This window comes from Amblyomma mixtum, chromosome 2 (assembly GCF_055824585.1).
Source record: "Amblyomma mixtum isolate Tamu chromosome 2, ASM5582458v1, whole genome shotgun sequence".
NCBI lineage: Eukaryota > Metazoa > Arthropoda > Arachnida > Ixodida > Ixodidae > Amblyomma > Amblyomma mixtum.
Genome location: NC_143013.1, coordinates 220,931,058 through 220,944,969, shown reverse-complemented (window position 1 = coordinate 220,944,969; position 13,912 = coordinate 220,931,058). Strand labels below are relative to the sequence as shown.

General features: G+C 46.3%; 1 protein-coding gene and 1 pseudogene across 7 annotated transcripts in view; one reads left to right on the top strand and one right to left on the bottom strand.

The window, feature by feature from the left end:
• LOC149362651 (uncharacterized) overlaps positions 1–13,912 on the top strand; it is an 88,555-nt gene that overhangs the window by 15,493 nt on the left and 59,150 nt on the right. The window lies entirely within an intron of this gene.
• The window catches only part of LOC149362656 (uncharacterized), a 32,009-nt pseudogene that overhangs the window by 2,010 nt on the left and 16,087 nt on the right, over positions 1–13,912 (bottom strand).

Sequence of the window (13,912 nt, the reverse complement as noted above, 5' to 3'; positions counted from 1 at the left end):
AAGGAAACTGCAAGAGCTGGTTCGAGATGTTTCTGTTTGCACTCCAAACGCTCTTCTTGCAAATGCAACTGGTTCGGTATGAGCCGCCGTGGTATTCACCCGCTCTTCTTCGGAAATTGTACGACTTGTACTTTGCGCAGAAGCCGCAGGCGATGGACGGTTACCTAGAACCATGTCACAGAGTGGTTCGGTAGCTGGTGCCACAACCGCAGTGCAACAGTCATCGTGCTCCGCAATGTCGTCAGTCGGTCCTGGGTCACCTGCCTCTGCTGAAATTGTTGCTTTTCGTCTCTTCTTTGCACTGCTGTCGTTGATGTCCAACACCGGTGCGCGCTTGCGGCTGCTAGGATTGCTGCGTACATTAACAGCGGCAGGTTTCTTGTAAGACGGATAGCAGGGAAATACACTCGGCACTGCTCCTTTCTTCAACTGGCGTATCTTCGAGTTTTCTTTGAAGTCCGATGCAACGAAATGTTTACTACACACAACGGAATAATTTGATGTAGAGTTCGGCTCCCAGTCTTTACGCGATATCACTTTGACCCACTGTCGACGGAGCTCGAGATCAGCAGGGATTTCGTGAAAGGAAACTCCTGGGTCTTTCTTCCTGGCACTTGACGTACACATAGGCACACAGCAGTAATGCATGATGAAAGCTGATCATCGGGAGAACCAAGGTGTAAAAGCAGGCGTTCAGCTGTCGCCGTAAACAAAGCGCGAACGGGAAGCCTTGGGTGAACCACGCTAACATGCAGTGCGGTGGGACGGCAGCCGAGTCGCCGAGTAGTGTCAGCTGCCAGTGCCACGAGCGGCGAAAGCAGGCGAATGGGTGAGGGCGACAGGAGAGGGCTAGCGGCGTCAGGCGCAGCCTTTCTGCCAGGCATCAAAAAAATAGAGGAGGCGCTGCAACAGCACTCCACGAGAAACACTTTGACGTCCCCAGCTTTCTTGTGCACAGCATCGAGTACATCATCACAAAATCTGATGAACTGCGAATTGTGCCGATGCAGGCCAAAACATACACCTTGGACAGAGGTTCATTAGCTTGGTCTACTGGCGATGAGTCGGCGTCAAGGTCATCCAGTTCATTCCCTTTGCTTATCGCGAACGTTAGTTACTATGTCTTGTACAGTCAGCTCTGCTGATGTCAGGGCTGCGTTGCTGGGCTCGACATTGTCATCAGAAGTTACTTATCAGTGTACGAGCAGCTTTTTCGGCGACTTCATTATTTACAACTCTGTTGCACTGTCATAGTGATCTGTGTCCATCAGAAGTTACTTATCCATGTATGGGCAGCTTTTTCGGTGACTTCACTTACAACTCTGTTGCACTGTTTTAGTTCACAACTCTGTTGCACTGTCGTAGTCATCTGTGTCCTCGCAGGCCTCGGAGCGAAGCGGTGATTTAATAAGGCCTGCCTTCCTCCAGCAGTTCAGTATGGTTCAGTCCGTTACATTCCACCATGACCTAGTTATCATTTCTGCGGCTTGACGGACGTTCATGGCGCTCAGAAGTCTTGAGTCGAAGGTTTATCAGCTATTTCTGCATAATGCACTTCTGAAAATCTGTCTTGACACACTTTATAATCCCCTCATCGAGGGGTTAGAGCAACGATGTGTTGTTGGGCGGGAGGAATTTCAGGCGTACATTCGTGAGGCATTCGTTGGCAGTATGCACAGAGTAGGACCAAAAGAATGCTCCTACCTTCCCTCCTTATTTGGTCGTGCATCTTGAGCAGCCATTCGGTAAATAGCTCCCACGTCATCTATGCCTGCTTGTTCGCTTTGTAGTCGCATGGCAGTGAAGCGTTGTTTTTCATTTTGCGAGGTTTAGCATACTTTCTAGTGATTAGAGGTTTCAGTTTATAGGGGTTTAATGTCCCAAAGCAGGCAGTGTCAAGATGTACAGTGGTTTATTTTGTGGCTGATCTCTGTTAAGCTTGAAATTGATTGATGTGACAAAGCGACGGTGGGGGCAGTAGAGAGCATTATTGTGCTTAAACTCTGCTGCTGTAAAACACTGCTTAGAGAGAAGCATGTTTATAGGTTTTGGTAGCCAGGTTGTCGTACTTATTTGTGTGATTGCTTGTAGCGGAAGTCTGGACAAGCAGCGTGAACCCAGCCAACAGTTGGCTGCTGCACCGTGGCAACATTGCTTGTGCCTGCATTTCCGCAATCAGCTTTGCAGTGCACACGTCCTAAAAACGTTTACCTCTGCAGCCTCTACTGTGGTCGCGCCATGGTAATTCATCTCCTGGCTACCTGCTTTGAGGTGCGAGCTGGAGCCCTGCGTGCACTGCTGTACTGTCAGCGCTTTGATACTTCCGCGGCCATTCAGGCAGCACTGCACTGAAAATGTGGTTAGGAGCAGGCTCTGAGTTTCACGGTCCCCGATGGCAATGCGCTGTACATGGGTGGTGGAGGCTAAAGAGAGTCTTCGGCAGTGGTGGTGGCTGACTAGGCAGCGCAGCGATGTGGCCTCGGAGACACCAGACCTGACAGTACAAACCGCAGCGACACCAACTGACAGGGTGTTCAGTGACTTGCGTATGGGCAGTCAGCATGTCCCTTCCCCCTCCACCTTCTCCCTTTCTCTTTCTTTCTCATGTCCTTGTTTTCCTGTTCTTTTTTTTTCTGTGTAATGGAGTAAATTTCACAGGTTCTCTTTCCTTGCACCAGAGGTGCCCCGCCAGAGACGCTCTCGTGATGAGTTGAGACTCAGGGGTAAGGCGAATACTTGAAGATTTATATACAGTTATTTACAATCATATACAAGTTCAGGCACTAGAGACAAATTAAACAGCAAAGAGATACACAACAACAAAAAGGCGGAACTGGCTAATACTAGAGGAGGCCCGTACTCGGCATAGCCGAAGATGCATAGCATCACACCTTAGCGCAGAACCCGTTTTCTGGCACCGGAGCCCGGTTTTAAAGACCTCAAGGCCCGGCCCACATTTGGTAGCACCCAATCGTTCTACATTCTTCATATGGTTGGCTAATCGAGAGCATGGCCAGCCCTCCAACTTCCGTAGGGCAAAACGCTCTTTCCATTGCAAAATAAAAGTAAAACACAAATACACATTCGTGCCAGCAAGTGCGCGAATCGGTACCGCGGGGCGGGGGGGACACCCGTATTTCCCGGCGCATTCGCGAACCGCCGCGTTTTGAGAAAGACGCTTCGCTTTGAGTGCCCCCAGCCGCGTTCCGATGACCCCGCGTACACTACCGATCCCTTACAAATGGCTAGGGGAAAAAGCTGTCGTCCACCTGGTGCAAACGGAATAGCCTCATCATCATCATCATCATCACCTTCTGTTCGCTTTGGACGTCTACGCTTCCTCCGCTCCATGCGCGTGAAACTGTCCTCGTCGGTACGGTGGCTAGAGGTGTGAGGGGTGCACATTGGAACACCAGGGAGGGTAACACCAATTCAGGAGAGGCTGTTGCTGCTAGAGCTCTTTCACTAATACCAAATCCACTCTTGTACTTTACAGTGTAATACGCAGGCATGCAAGACTCGGAAATACCATAATTTTGTGCTTCCGAATGTGTTCGTACAGTCATGCACTCTTCATGTGCATCGCAATACATTCAAGTAGCCAGTCGGGCTTGAATTTCATTCCATTTTGTTCTTTTTCTTTTGGAAGCCTCAAAGGATGCATGAACTTGCATTTGTTGTTTTCTTGACAAGCCGTTCAATTTTGCTTCAAAACCAGTACTACTAATAGTTTCATCATCCTGCTTCGTTTTTCGAAGGTCTTCATATGGAACACCGATGCTATGTATCTTGTCTGCAAAGCTGTCTATTTTTTTTTATCATCTTGCATGACACACCAGCACACACGCAGGTTGGCTTCATCGAGAGCGCTTAGCACCCTCTCCAAGTCCTCTAGGGGCTTTTCCATGGTCTTTGAAAAAATGACAATGTCATCCAAGTAAGCCAGACACACCCTCCAGAGAAGGTCGCTCAAAACTTTATCATTCTCTGGAAGGTCGCGGGGGCGTTGCAGAGGCTGAAAGGAACGACATTAAACTCGTATAGACCAGAGCCGCATGCAAATGCTGTCTTCGACTTGTCTTCTTCGCGGATTCCTACCTGCCAATAGCCTGAGGTGAGGTCGAATGTTGTGAAATATCGAGACCCTTGCAGCAGATCCAGGATGTCATCAATCCGTGGGAGTGGGTGCACATCTTTCTTGGTCACCGCGTTAACTCTTCGGAAATCGACGCAGAAACGCCAACCTTCCTACGGCTTCTTTACGAGAAAGACGGTCGATGACCAGGGGCTATGTGACTCTGATCACTCCACCATGTAGCATTTCCTCTACTTGCGTTTTAATTACTTCTCTCTCGAAGGGTGAGTGGCGGTATGGGTGCTGACGAATGGGTGTCGAATTTCCCGTGTCTATAATATGCTCCGCTACGTGAGTGCGTTGAATAGGGTTGTGCTCGCCGGTAAACAGATGACTGAATGTACGAATAAGAGACAAGAGCTCACCCCTTTCAGATGGCGTCAGGTGTGGCCCAGTCTCGACGTCGAAGTCCTCCGTTTTGGAAGGGTCGTGCGGCACGGCGAGTCCGAGTTGCGCCTCATGTAGGGATGTGGCCCAGCCAATTTTCGTCTCGCGATGCACCACTATTGGCAACAAGGTAGGATTAGCAATACAGACAATCCCTATCCCACCGACCACACTCATGACGGTCCGCGCAACTTGCAGTCCATTTCTAAGGGTTGAGTTCGGCTTGACGAGTTGAATTCCATTTTTCGGTACGCGTACCCTCAGAATGGCTTTCGTACGAGGCTTGATGCGAACTTGGTCCTCACTTCGTGCCGGGACGATATTTGCCTGCGATTGTACGCCAGCGTCGAGTTGCAGCCGGTATACGTTGCTTCCGATTTTAGTTCTTTTTGGCGAAAGTCAATGAGCAAGTTTGCCTACCGGCAAAATGAGAGCCGACCCAACAATCAGTCCTTGAGAACGATGAATATTACGCTGAATTTGGCTGATCCGATTTGAAGTAGTACTTCTGTTTCTCCCGCCGATGACAACAAGCCTCCTCCGATTCCTTTGATGAAAGCAGTGCTCTCAGTTGGCTTGACTTCTGAACAGATTTTAGCAGCGAAGTTAGAAGTTATGTTTACGGAGGCGCCTGTGTCAATGATAAGGGTGGCCTTCGAGTTATTTGCCTCGACTTGCACTGTGAGGAGCTTGTTTTCACTCATCACGCACACAGGTTAGCAGGGCTGACCACCTAGGCCCTGCTGTTCCTGTTTGCCTAGGTGGGAGTCGCGTACATTTCTTTGCTCGCGGTCCTCGTCTTTTCATCGCTGGCGAAAGTGTTGAGAATTGTGGCCGCTTCAGTTACAGTAGTGGCACCATGGTCATTCGTCGTCGGCACGCGACGTTCTCAGCGGCCATAGCACACGGTTGCGAAATATTTCTTCATCAATTGCCTTTAGGCGCACGGATAATGATTCAAGAGATGTGGCGATCGCCTTTAAATCTTGCTCACCTTCGAGCGTTTGCTGCAGCAGTGCAGGTGGGAAGTAGGTGGGGCTGCCTAGGCGTAGGAACAGGCTCGGTGGTAGAGCTGCTGAGTGTTGCAGGGATATTCGAATTCCAGGCACCCGTTGGCAGGTAGGTGGTGCTCACTGGGGTCGGCAGCACCCGAGAAGCAAGACCCATTAGCGTGGCCTGACTGATACGCTGCAGTATTTGTAAGGAGTCTGCGCAGGTGGTCGGGCTGGAAATTATCATTTTCTCCATAGTCACTGGTTGGAGGCCCCGCAGCAAATGACGCAATCGGTCTTCTTCTGGCATCTTGGGGTCGACCCTAGTGCACAGCTGCAGCACATCGTAGAAGTACTGCTCTGGGGATTCTGAAGGAAACTGCACTTGATTCTGTAGCCAGAGATAGGGGATCTCCACAGTGTGGCAGCTGCTGAAGCAGGCCTTGAGCTTCGCCGCCGAATCACTTCACGAACTTGGCGCACCGATAAGTAGTTGCGTTCTGTACCACTTTGCGCCCCCGTCAAGAGCAAGGTAAAAGAACTTTACCTTACTGTCACTGTCCCAGGAGTTCAAAAATGCAATGTGTTCGTAGCAGGTCAGCCATTACGCAACGGACTCTTCCGGGGTTCCCTTGAATATCGGCGGGGCGATGGACGGTCTCTATTGAGGGCTCGTCATTGTAGCGAAGTCTGCTGACATCTGGCTTGGCTCATTTATAAGGTTGGGGCGCATTTCCAGTAGAGTGAGATCACCGCTACCACGCAACCTCCACCACTTGTAACGAAGCGTACGTCGGGACGGAACGATGGCTCCGCTACCTCGAAGAATTTGACCAGCAGGTGTCGATGGGTAGCATGAATTAACTTGATTTATTTAAAATGGCTCCAAAATATCATTTAAACTGAACAAACTGGTACACAAGATCTAAGATTAAATAATGCAGGCAGTCATACCAAGGTGGCGTGGCGCACAACATCTTCCGAGCAGAGGTCCTGAGCAGCAGGACCGCAGCCGTTCCTCTCCCCTCTTGGCACCAAAACCTGCTCTTAAATACGTTTGCCCAAGATTCTGGGGACCCTGGACCCTTTTAGTAACCAATCGGAAATGCTGTTGTCGGAGCCAATGAGAAGGATTTCTCATTGGCTCATTCATTTTATTTATTTATTTGTACCTTACAGGCCCTGAAGAGCGTTGCGTGAGGGGGGTGTATTGAAAAAGGAATATGTGGAAATAATAAACCATAATAACGGTACAACGGACACTGTACAAGGCAAATACACGAAAGGAACAAGAAATTGATACAAAACGGAGTTAAAATAACATCAGACACGAAAATAGAAAGAAAAAAGAGTGAAACACGAACAGCTTTCCTGGATTTACCTGAGATGCAGCGAGCTGCGATGCAGTCTTCAACTGCTTGTCCTTTTCATTGTTGTGAAGCAGCCAACAATAACCAAACTTTATCAGATCTGAGGCAGCCTAAGAAAAATAAAAGCATTGAAACCGTCAAGCACAGCAGTACTAAATATTAGTGCGCAATAATGTAAATAAATGAATAAGAACATAAATATCTCATACCTTTGCAAAAGTGTGAGTCAGTAGGTTATTTTGCATGCACTTCACAGTGTGGGGCACATCACTCAGGAAATGCAGAAAACATCCATCTTCGAGTGAAGGGTGAGGAATATTGTTTACTAGTTTATCAGTTTTTTCCGACACCCCTACATGTGTCCACACTGACGTGTTGTTGCCTGTTCCATTACTAAATACTGAAATAATTGAAGCACCATGCTGCACCAGCTGCGGTACCGATTCCAAAGTTAACTTCGCCAGAACAAAGCCACGGGCAAACCCTCTAGTTGCAAAACTTGCAACTAGCTGCACCCACTTAGAAAGGAGCGGTGCAAACATGATCATCCGTGCATGGTCGGCTGCCACAGCACTGCCTTCTTCTGTCTCTCTTCCAAAGTCAACGAAGCCATCAAATTTATATGTGTACTTATTGTATGTTGACTTCTGAAGTACAGGCAATGAGTTCTTAAGAATTGCTCATTCAACATGAATTCTGAGGCGAGAGATCCTTCTTGAAGCAGTTTCTCCTTCGATAGATTCAAGCCTGCCTCTTGCAAACGCTGGCGGTTGGGCTTCACCTCTTTTTTCCTTCATAGAACTGCTCAGACTGAAGCCCCTGTCAGCCGTGATTGCATAGCCTTCATATAAGTGTCAGTAAATCTAGAATCTTTAACAATGAACTTATCTGATGCCCGTCCACCATATGTGCTAGATACAAAGATTTTGAAGCCAGTTGGCACAGCCATGACGAGGCACTTAAAATTGTTCTAACCCTTGTAAGTTCTTTATGTCTGTCTTCTGGGGTAGTTTTTTAGCCCGTTCCTTACCCACTTCAGTGCAGTTTACAATGCAGGTAGTGTCAGCATACTGACTTACACCAAACTTCTGCTACATTGTTTCCAAAATTCTTTAAGTTGGCAGCCGTGCAAAAAGATTCCTCGTAATTTTGTGTAAAATGCTAATGATTTGTCTTTCATATGTGCCAAATCTCTGGGCCATGTCAAAATACAAAGTTCCTAATTGAAGTTGCATGAGTGCTAGCAGAACTCGGTCATCAGTGGTCATGTTTCCACAGACTTTACCAGACAGAGCCAGTGTTGTCACCAGTTTCTAAATGCCATCTACCAAGCCCTGTGTAAAAGCTGCAAGCTGCCTCTGAAGGGCCTTTCGAAGCTGACCTTGGTATGGTTTGTGTTTTCGAGCGGTGAAATTTAGCTTTTGTAGCTGCATATGAATTCTTGCCCTCTATGATAGAAAATGGCCATTTTCGCTGAACTCCCACACTGCAGACTTGTATTTATTTTTTATTTTTTTTAATATATTTTTTTATTTTTTATTAGTACCTTAAAGGCCCACTAGGGGCATTACATGAGGGGTGGGCATACATATTGTTCATTTAATCATTTAAATAAATCAGTGATGAATGATTTGAAGGATTCCAGGCTTTTCATTTTCTCATTCTCCTTAAATGGAAGCATGGCCAGGCAGCTGAGATCAAGGACGCTGCTGTTGCCCTCGTCTGGGTATGCTGAGCTTTGCTGCAGTACTGGTCCTATGCGTCCCAAATTCAGCTATATGACGTAAGAAGTCCCTGAAAATTTTGCATTCAAACAGAGTTATGAATACATTTGGTCTGTGCCATCACCTTTACGTGGCAAGTAAGACGACAGTGCAACAGTGCCAGGGAAATGCAGAAGGTTCACCTATAGCATGAGGTGTAGCATGATGATGACAACCAACGAGCCCAACCACAACTTAGTTAGTTCAATTGCAAGTTATGGTAACGCATGTCTAATCCTTTTCTAATTTTCTATAAAGTGACTCTGAAGAAAGTACATACGTCTCTTATTAAAACAGGAAGGCACGGGGCACTTCCCGCCTTTCAAACCTAAATGAACAGCCATTTAGCTAGCTATGCCAGCAATGCTCTGTGAATGTCTCGTGCCGGGCTGTGAAAATGTAGTGGCAACCAACGTAACCTCGATTCTTCCTGCATGCCGCAGTGCCTGTCTTCACTTGCTTTCACGCATAGTACAGTCATGCTAGTGCTGAAATCGACATGTTCACATGAAGATACCATTATAGGAGTCGCAGACCGTCATCCCTCCCAAGAGGCAAGTAAATGACTGATATACGCCTGCTTATTCTACATGTGCTTGTCCACGTTGGGTTCTTTCATTGATCTGTACACTTGTAAAGCACAACTTATCTACAAAAAGCTAACAAAGAGAACGCAAAATATTCACAAGGGCAGAAAACAGTGCCAATGTTTACTTTTCTGCAGCAACTACAAAAGGCACTGCCAGCACACATAGCTTGAGTTCAGCTTGAGGCAAGGTAACTCGCCAGGGCATTTTTAACTGCAACACCTGATGGCTCTGACCGGCTCCTTGTGATAGGATAGCTGAGGCTGTCCCTGATCTCGAGTTCGTGCCTTATGAAACCAACTTGCGACACAGCAGTCGGACATTTCCTCACAGATATTGCATGCCACACAACACGAGCGGGTTACGCTTTTGACGTGGTTTTATCACACTCAAATCCTTTCAGTAAAATATCAAAACATGCCTCCCAAATGCATTTTAGGTGATAACTGAACACTGCAATAGGTGTGTCTGGCAGACCTGCATTTGGAAACGGCTCTTTGATGTGCATCTGTAGTGCGAATGCATGATTGGCAAAAAGGATGGGTACTTGGTAGACTTGAGATTTCAAATACGCCAGCATCCAATTTTCTTCCAGGAGACCCAACGTTCCTAAATAAAAATCTGTAATATTGGCCGGCAATGGCCAAAGGAATGGTGCTATACCATCCTTTATAGTTTTTGTAGTCCGCGGCATACTTTTCTTGTGGGCACACCTCAATGTGACAGCCAACGAGGGTTCTCACATCTTGCGGAAATCCAGTCACAATAGTAAATTGGTGAAGGTATCCTGCTATCGCAATTCACCTGGAGAGTATAAAGAACTTAGTCCAGCTCACACACGACAGCGTAGAATTCCCAGTATAAGGTGTTCACGGTCAACCAGCCGATGCCAGAAGCATTGGCGATGGTTCTTTCTTCCGCAGACGACTCTTGGTGGTACAAGCCTACAGCCGCACGCTTAACAAGGGGGGCTGCTTTCCGCATGATTATGTCTTGCCGCTGCATGCATTCGCACACATTGAGGATATACCTGAAAGTGCTGTGGTTCACTCTGAAGTGGGGCCTAAATTCACTATCTAGAAGGTGTGGCTCGATTGTTTCATACCAAGATTGCCCTCGCGAGTATGCCCATAATCGCTGCTTGCAGGAGCAGAGCCACGCAGTTTTGCCGCAATCGGGCAACAGATCCTTTCAGTGCATTGTCGCTCTTCTTCCACTGTATCTATTCGGCAAGAGTACGCAATTGCTGGGTACAACACTGATCAAGAGCTGCTTGGTGCACGGCAAACATTGCCCAGAACGCGTCGTCCTCGTGTCTATTTTCCGCAACACAATAACAGTAATAATATTTATTTACAGATACAAAGGAAAAAAAATAATAAAAGAACGGAAAGTATGTAAAGCACCGTGCTAGGCTGAACCAAAAGGTGAACACCCATATGTGGTGTGCCGGTCAGCCAGTACACGAATGGGCAAACACACATGATGTACATGCATTGCATACAAAGTATCATTTCCAGTGTGTGGCAGGGGCACAGCACAGATGCTCTAACTGCTCATGGTCGAAAAGGAGGGGCGGCCGCAGGATCCGGAGGACGTGGACTCTGCAAGGAATGTCATTAGTAAGTAAAATAGCAAGGCATTCATATATAAAACAGAGCAAACCTTAAGGGTGTATGCTGAGCTACGGCCACCATAAATAGGCAGCATTACACTACCCGGTAAAGAGTCAAGCAATACAGTATTGAAGTAACTAAAATGCGTGTCAATGCAAGGCAGTGCAAGAGGATTTTAAATGCACCAGCGGATGAAGCACAGCACTAACCTGGCTTGCATTCCACCATAGCAGTAATGAAAAGTCTTTGGAGCAAACTGGTTTATTAGGCTGTGAAAAGCCTCACAGCGAAACGTCTGTTCCTTTATAAATAGCTGGGGTATGTCTTTCAGCAGTGATGGGGCCTTTACTATCTCGCATAGCTTTCGGTAGGCATCAGATCCTTAAAAAAATTTCCAGTTATATAAAGTGGCTTTGAAAACAACCCATCATTTTATGTTAGCTACTTTCATCCATCCTGTCTTTCTTTTTCACTTAGGTCACTGTGGGCAGACTGAGGAAAAATTGTGCAGTCATGTTGGTGTAGATTCACCGTGTACTTTGTAAGTGAAAGCCATTTCGGTGCAATTTCTTGTGGATATCCGTCACTTGAAGCCGCACTCCAGTACAAGTGGTTGACGACAGCACATGCCCACTGCTCGAGCACCTCTGTACCGCTGCACTTAGCAGCTGCAAGTAGCTTCTTTTGAATTCCTAAAATGACATGTAAAAAATTGTAAACACGTTTGTCTCAAGGTATCAAATAATGATGCCCATAGAGGTGTTCTTTCTTGCCTTTCGCCATGTGCCAGCAGTCGAAAAAGTGCAATATGTCGGGATATTTTCTCCTCAGAAGAGCCCGTATGGCACTGTGCCTATCAGTAACAATTCTGCTGATCAGGCATTTCTTCATCAGCAGAAACTCGATAACCTGGTTATGCTAGCCACTTCCAGCCGCACACTATTATCGACCTCATTCACCTGCAGGACATAGATATGCATTACTGAATAGCAATTGGTAACTTTTATCACGCTATGTTTAAAATGAAACACACCTGAACAAGCTCTGTGTGCAAGGTGACATCGTTCTCTTCATCAGTTAGTGTGTATGACATGTACTTTGCGTTGAAGCCTGGAGAGTCGAATCTGCCATCCCCGGCTAGACTTGGAGGTTTCTTGGATGGCTTACTTAGATGGGCAATTTATTCATCTGTCCAAAGCTGTTTAAAAACAGTTACCCCAGTAAACCAAGTAATGTCCAGTATATATTCATATAATATACCCCACAAGGTATAATATTCCCAAAAGTTCATATTATGTTAATATAATATCCATAAAGTGTTCACTTTGGCAACTGTGGACATCCACTAAATGTTCATAACATGCCCACATGCAATATTTTTTAGATATTCGGAGGATTTATTTATTTATTTATTGAAAGTACCTACAGCGCCCATGAGGCATTATTGTAGGGGGGATATTACTATATACAATAACACATGCAAAGAAGATATTGGATGTTCACCAGATAATCATCTAATCTGTTCTTAGGTCGGGAGGGTGTCTAGTGTGATGTGACGTCTGAAAAATAGAACACCAAGGAAACTCGCAATATCTTTCAGCTCGTAGCGTTTATTTTCTGGGCCATACAGGTCTAATCGGCATCTTGCACATGGTCTTGGGTGGCCTGTGAATATAATAATACACACAGTTGAATATTATTTATGACACAAGTTAGAAGAAATGTGAAAGCAGACAAAATGAATGCACAGGTTAACCACAAGCAAATGGTGTTTCATCATTCTAAGTGCTGTTTTCAGTTTCGCACCTAATAACTGCCCAGAACACCCGACTTTTCGCATGATCAAAAGATCGCCTTGCTGACAACCTTATCGGCTTATCTTCCCAAGCAGCGATACATCCAAAGCAGCATTATTGGAACTGCGTTGGAAGATAAATGTGTCAGCAAGCCGTCTTTCTTCCTGCCCAAAAGAGGGCTGGCCTTCTTAAACAATCGCTGAGTATTTCCTGATTCACCTGATTTTCATTATTCTTTTTGCGGGCGCATGCGCCTGTTTGTCCTCACGGATCACGTTCATCTTGGTCGCCTAGGTTTTGTCAGTCAGAAGTTAGCGCCTGTGTTGTGTGCGTCTTTCTCTGTCCCTTGCGCTACATAAAAATGCTTTAGATGCTAAAAAGACACCAGCTTGCCTGAGCGTTGCATCTGCCTTTCTTCTCGTTGCTTTCGCCTGCATGTTGCAGCCAACTTTTGATCACTGCCTCGACTTCATCCACGGTTGCCGTAAAAAATTTGTTTGATCTGACAGCATCTGTGGAGAAGGAAAGGGCATAATGTAAGAACACTTCACAAATTGCACAAAAAGGCTGTTATTTCTAATGGCTACATCAAAACTTAATTGCTTATTATACCAAATACATTGAAAAAAAAATAAAAGTTCTATGAACAACACACTGCTAAAATAAGGCTCCAAACAAAACCTGCTGTGAAGGCACACATTTAAAGCTTTACAGACATCAACAGGATTGTAAACTGCACAAAAAGACTGCACTGGCCTATTGCATTTTGGTAGGACGAGTCTAGACCGTGGGGTTGCTGTTGCATCTGTGGTACTGTGTCCTCCACTGATATGAGCCTTGTTTCCAGCCTGTTCATGTTTTTCTGTATGTCATTTATTCTGATATTCACAGCTTGTAGTTGCGCTGTCGTTTCCTGGTGTTGGGACTGCATGATTGTCATCATATTCGGTATCATCTCCTGTAGCCTCGCTTGGTCCTGGTGTGGAACGGAAGGGGTAGGTTCTGTGCTCGGGGGGGGGGGGGGGGGGGGGGGGGGGGCAGCGGTCGTACACTCTAAACACGGTAACCTTTGGGCAACCTTTGTAAAGGTGCACATTTTCACATTGAAGTATACCTATAATTTAAAGGTTACAGAATGTAACCTTTCCACTTATAACCTTTGTAAAAGTTACAAATAGTAAAGGTTACTTCTTTTTTACGCATAGGTTACGCGACTTTCTAGCGCTGTAACCTTTACAAAGGTATACATCACTGAGTTAGCCATAG